At 40.6% G+C, this 6,000-nt stretch overlaps 1 protein-coding gene across 1 annotated transcript in view; it reads right to left on the reverse strand.

Annotated features, from left to right (window-relative positions):
* Positions 1–3,521, reverse strand: part of KATNBL1 (katanin regulatory subunit B1 like 1) — a 42,396-nt gene extending 38,875 nt beyond the window's left edge. The window contains exon 1 of the mRNA XM_063091472.1: positions 3,371–3,521. The gene's annotated coding sequence lies outside the window, so the exon portion shown is untranslated. The remainder of the gene's footprint in view (positions 1–3,370) is intronic.
* Between the last annotated feature and the right edge of the window lie 2,479 nt (positions 3,522–6,000).

Genomic DNA, 6,000 nt, shown 5'->3' on the forward strand with positions numbered 1-6,000 from the left:
CTTTCAGAGCATCCTTTCTCCCATCTCTACCCTCCTAATGTCCCAAGAACAAGGATGGTAAATTTAATACAAACTTCTCCAAAGTTAATAAATACAAGCTGTTTGTGAGAAAATACTTGGAGATGAGTAAGAAATAGTAAACAAGGCATTTGAACCTGGCAAAGGAAAGTCAAATTTGAAAAGTGTATACTCCTAGTAAAACTACCATTAGTATTACATTTAAGGTTTTTCTTTAAATTTACTTTCCTAAATATATTGTTCAGAAAGCACCAAATTAATTGATATAGATCAACAAGTATGACTGATGAAACATCAATGTAATATTGACTGGTGTGATGTTATGACACATCCTGTTACAGAACAAGCATTTTTAAAGATAATTCCTACTCCCCTGAAAAACGAGTCATACTCACCTCTTGCTTATAAAACAGTAGTATTCTGCACACTTAGAAAACCAAAATTAGCCCTTTACTCTCTCAAAGTATTCATGTCCAACAAACTTAAACCTTATTTAGTATTTTAATAGGAAAAATACTCTAAAAAATCTTTCAAAAAAATGGAAAGGGAGAGGCTTGCTAAGAAAAAAACGGAAAAATAAGCGTAGTACAAAACTAAAGTTAAAAACAAAAATAAAAAGGAAGATTAATTTTAGCAGTTTTAGGAAGAATGTAAGTTGACAGATATCAAGGGCTTTTCATTAAAATCTCACTATGTGTCTCTGTGAATGACAGTTTACATACCTAAATGAAAATTATCATGAGAATTCCAATTTATTTCAGTTGTTCCACCATTCTTTTAGTTTCTAAGATATAAAACCTTAGAAATGTCATAGACTTTTACCCCCATTGTTTTCTATATGTAATCATTGTGTTCTAATATTTCTTCCTTCAAAATGTCTCTTTTGAATACAAAGCAAAATTCCCAATTTCAAGTGAACACACACAGAAAACAAATACTATGACCATTAAAAAGAACATTTTTCACCAGCCGCCAAAAAAAAACCAAACCAAAACAAAACAAGAACATTTTTTCAAAAAATGGAAAATATCTGTTATGTGCTGAGTCAAAAAAACACACAGAAAAAAACCCACAGGGAGAAAAATGTATAATCCCACTTTTATAAAAAGGAAAATAATTATCAGCATAAAAGAAAGACTTGAAAGGAATTACCACTTTAAAATATTAAGTTTTTCTTTCTGCTTGGGGGATTTTATGTGTGATCCCCCCCACCAACTTCTTTACATTTCCTCAATTTCCTACAATGAACAGGCATTATTTTTAAACTCAGAAAAAATGTTATTTAAATAATTGTCTCATTTACCACTACATGTGCATTCTAATCACTCTCATCTATCTTAAAATGTGGTTCCTCAGCCTCAGCACCACTAACATTTGGAGTAATTATTTCCTATGGAGCGGCCGTCCCATTGTAGAGTGTTAACAGTATTCCTGGACTCTGTCCAGTAGATGCCACTGGCAACTCCTCCCTTGAAGTGTGACATTGCCAAATGTCCCCTGGGGAGCAAAACTGAACCCAGTTGAGAACCACTGACTTAAAAGTTTCAAAACTTCCAAAATCATGTCTTGCTCTCTGCTCATATACAAATCTATCAGACCTAAACCTTTCTGACATGTCTTATACAACACTCCTCATAGTTTTGCCCCACATGATCTCATTTTTCTCAGAAGGAGCTTTCCAAATAGACCAGAGTTATTATTCCGTAGAAAAAATCATTTTCATTCCCAATTCCAAATCTTTTTTTTTTTTTTTTTTTAAACAACAGAAATTTATTCTCTCACAATTTGAGGGGCTAGAAGGATGAAATCAAGGTGTCAGCAGGGTTGGTTCTTTTTGGAGCTCTGAGGGAGAATCTGTCCATGCCGCTCACTCTGGTTTCTGCTGGCAATCCTTGTCTTTGAACACACTGTTTCCTCACTAAAATTCCCCACCTGCCCTTCTATTCAATGCCCTACATAAATTCCTCAATTGTTACTTCTCTGCAGAAGCTTTACTCAGTTCAGTTCAGCATATACCCACTGTACCAATGAAGAGTAGAGCGTATATTTTTTTGTTGTTGGTAATCTCATATACCAAACTAGACTAACTTTCCTAAGGTTTGCTGCCCTGGCACATTTCTTTTGTATAACCAATTGGGTCTAACACTATGCTGGGCATAGAGGAAATCAAAAGCTTGGTAACTGATAAAAAAACTTAAAAGCTCTGCTATAAATACATGTAAACTGCTGACTTCTTACTAAGTGATTTTGCTTTTGAACTTTATTTTTTGTCATGGGGCTATTAATTAAGTATAACCATTCCAAGTACTGAGTAACCACTCAATAGTTTTAGGAAGAAAAACATTAAATGTATAAATGATTTATTTAAAAGAAATGCATAGGTTTCTAACTATTCTCTACTTCCATAAAATTATACAAAGGAATTAAAACTATAAACACAACACACACACAAACCTTATGAATTCCATTTACCTTAAATAAAACTTAAGTATAGTCAACAAGAGCAGAGATCTTGAATGATGTGTGAATGAATGTATGCTTACACAAAGGCACTCATATCTCCAAAGTTGAAGTAAATTAAATGAAAGCACTTTGTAAATTAAAAAGAGGAGGCAGTTGAGCAGCACAGTTAAAAGTGTGGAGCCAGCCTGACTGAGTTCCAATTACATTAACTGTGTAACCTTGTCCAAGTTACTTAACTCCCTGTGCCTCAGTTTCCTACTTGTCAAAATGGGGATAAAAGTATCTGTCCCAAAGCAACGCTTTTAAAACAATGCTTAGCATATAGAAAGCAAAAAATAAATATTACCTATCATCACTATTACAATACTAAGTTATTAGCCAAGCAAAAGCCTCAGTGTATAAAGTTCTGGTTCAAGTCTGAGACTAGTTTAAAAAAAAAAAAATCAACAGGATAACTATTTTACACAAGTTTAAGATATGAGGTGAACTAGTTTCTCAGAATGTTTGCTAGTGCTAAATTGGTGATAATTACAGAACTAGTTTCTCTTGTAATTTTTTTTTAAATCTGCAAAGTAACTGACATAGATACCTCTGTTTTCGAGAAACTATAAGCCACAAGAAAACAAATCAACTCTGTTATTTCCATATTTAAGACAATTTTAAAAGCGTAGAAAAAGCCTAGGTACTGTTACAAAACAACTTTTCAGAAAAAAACAATGAGCTTTTTAAAGCTGCAATCAGCAATTCTTATGCAGTTATGTCAAATTTTTGTCCTGCGAAACAAAAGCTCATCTGTCAAGGAAACAAGGACCCGTCAGAAAATAAGGAAATGCCAGGGCCAGGCCTAGGCGGCTCTCGGGAAAACCTGTCCTCAAACAGCTCGACTCACACGCGTCCTGTCCTTCCCCCTCCCTGGGTGCAGATTGCGACTCCACCCGAAGATGAATAGTGAGTGACAGCAGGTCCCGTCCACGCCTCTCCCGGCCGGGGCTCCTCGGGCCCACCCGGAGCCGACCAGCACCTGCTGCCCCGACTCTCCTCGTCGCGGCCGGCCGGAGGGCTCCACGGGAGCCGGGGGCTCCACCCCAGCCTCACCGCTCCGCCCCGCGACCTAGGCAGCCCCGCCGCGGGGCCTTCAGGTGGGCCCACGGACCGAGGAAGCCCTGCCCGGGAAGGGCAACGGAGGGCGCTGGGCTCGCCCCGGCTCAGCCGTCACTTACCGGTGCCTCATGGTACCACGGCGCCTCAGCCCAGCCCTGGCGCTGACGAACCGCACCGGCAGCCTAGAGCGTCCCTCGGCTCCGGGACGGGCCCCACTGAGGGCCATTCAAACGCAGCCACGCGCGCGGCCCGCCGGGATAGCTACTGCCTTGAGGGCCTCGCCGGCCCCGCCCAACGCTGGCTCCGCCCCTCTCGGGCCCGAAGTACCGGGGGGAAGTGGAAGAGGACGTGTGCCCACAGTGCCGCCTGGTGGCCACAGGTATGCACGGTAGCCTTGCTACGGCTCGGCAAATAGGAATGGGCTGGCAGGTTCACTCACTTGCTTACTTTGTTAGAGAGTGGTGCTGATAACATCAAGGTCAAGAGTTGGGATGCCTTTACCGGCCAGCCACCAAAGCAAAAAACAGAAACAAATGAACAAAATGCGATAATGACGATGAATAAAAGTCAGCAAATGACGCTGCGCTAGGAACCGTATGGTGGAGGAGACCGTGCCTTAGTGTTGCAGCAAGATGTGCAAACAATCAGCTATAAAAAGCACGGTGCAGTAAGATTATGCATTCACTCCCACTTAAAGGCACTAAGACATAGTGTTTAAAAGCATGGATTCTGGGACTCTTTGACCATGGGCAAGTCACATAAATTCCTGTGTCCTTTGGTTTCCCCATCTGTAAAATGGGGATGATAAAAATAGTGTCTGCCTCTTAGTGTTGTGAGGATTACATGAATTAACGTATATAAAAATGCTTAGAGAAGTATCTGGCACATGGTAAGCACTACATAATTATTAGCTATCATGTTTTAGTTCCTATTATGTGCCAGACTCTGTGCTAGACTCTTAAGAACACAGTCTGTATATGATACCGATTCTGTCCTCAGGAAAGTTTGCCTTTTTGGAATGGGGAACACTAAATTAGAGGGTAGGGGTGGGTCTGTCCTTGAGGTACTTTTAATTACTGAGGGCAATTCCCTTCATCTTAGTTGAGCCAGAGACTACGCATCTTCGTAGGCAAGCCACTGATCAAGGTTAACTAGATTGACAGAAGCGTTTGTCTTTGGTGGTCCTCTCACCCATTGCGGAAGCCAATCAAGCAGTGCACTTGATGGAACCCTTCCTCATACAAGACTACATTCCTTAGCTCACTTTTTTAGGCACTCCTTTTAGAACTCTCTAAATAGAACAGGCTGCTTAAGTTTGGTTCAACAATATTTTTGAGAGCCCACTCTGTGCTAGGCAGACATTGTACCACGTGCCAGAGATAGGCTGAAGCAGCTCATGATGGCTTCGACAAACAGGAAAAGAGATCATCAGATATACTGCAGTGAGTGCAATGATAAAAGGTATATCCTAAATGCTGTGAGAGTTCAGAGCAATGGGAGCCCTGTCAGATAACTAATTGAAGCCAAGATATCATCAGGTGATTATAACTTAATGCATTTTTCCTCCCTAGTAACAGGGTCCTTATTACTTAATCTAAAAAATTAAATAATGGTGAAAATCTGAGGCAGCACTTTAAGGTAGTGGGAAAATATTTTTAGGATATTTTACATAAGCAGTACCTTTGAGAGCTTCTCATACCAAGCACAAGTACGCACACGCCTGTGTGTGGGACCACACCTGTTAACAGGTGGAACTGTTGAGAGTCCAGCTGGGTGAGTGAGTGAAGGGAGCTGGAGCCCTGGGTTCCTGGGGTGCACAATCAAGAATATTCCCTGACAATGACTTCCACTAAGTAGGTGTGTTGCTTTAAAAAAAAAAAAAAAATTCAACACACATGGGTGAAGTCACTTTCTCTCAAGCCATTTCTTCATCATCATAAACAGGAATTTCTTGATGACCCACTATGCAAAAGGCATTGTGCTGGACCCTCCCCAGAAGAGGGTGAGAGGAGTGTGACATGTCCTTACCCTCAAGGGAGGCTGGATGATGCGGTAAGACAAGTAACAAGTAACGGAGTCCTCGGACTTAGGGAATCTGCTGTGTTAACATAGAAGAATCTCAGCTAAAACCAGGCCTCCGGTTGCCTGAAGGGAGAGGAGAACCTTAATGTTCTCATTTGTGGAGCATGTTAGGGCACAAGGTCTCAGGCAGGTTCATCTCCAGACCCAGGTTCTGAGGTTTATACCAGTGATGATCAGCCCAGGCCCCCAGATCTCATAATTTAACATAAAATAAAGAAAACTGCCTTCATATTTTTACTTTTGAAGTATATACAAATACTACCATTTTGGTGATGAAAATGTGGGTCAATTTTTTCACTGATACTTTTCCTATCGATAAAGTTGAATTTTTTTCTC

Source organism: Cynocephalus volans, chromosome 3 (genome assembly GCF_027409185.1).
Source record: "Cynocephalus volans isolate mCynVol1 chromosome 3, mCynVol1.pri, whole genome shotgun sequence".
In the NCBI taxonomy this organism is placed as follows: domain Eukaryota; kingdom Metazoa; phylum Chordata; class Mammalia; order Dermoptera; family Cynocephalidae; genus Cynocephalus; species Cynocephalus volans.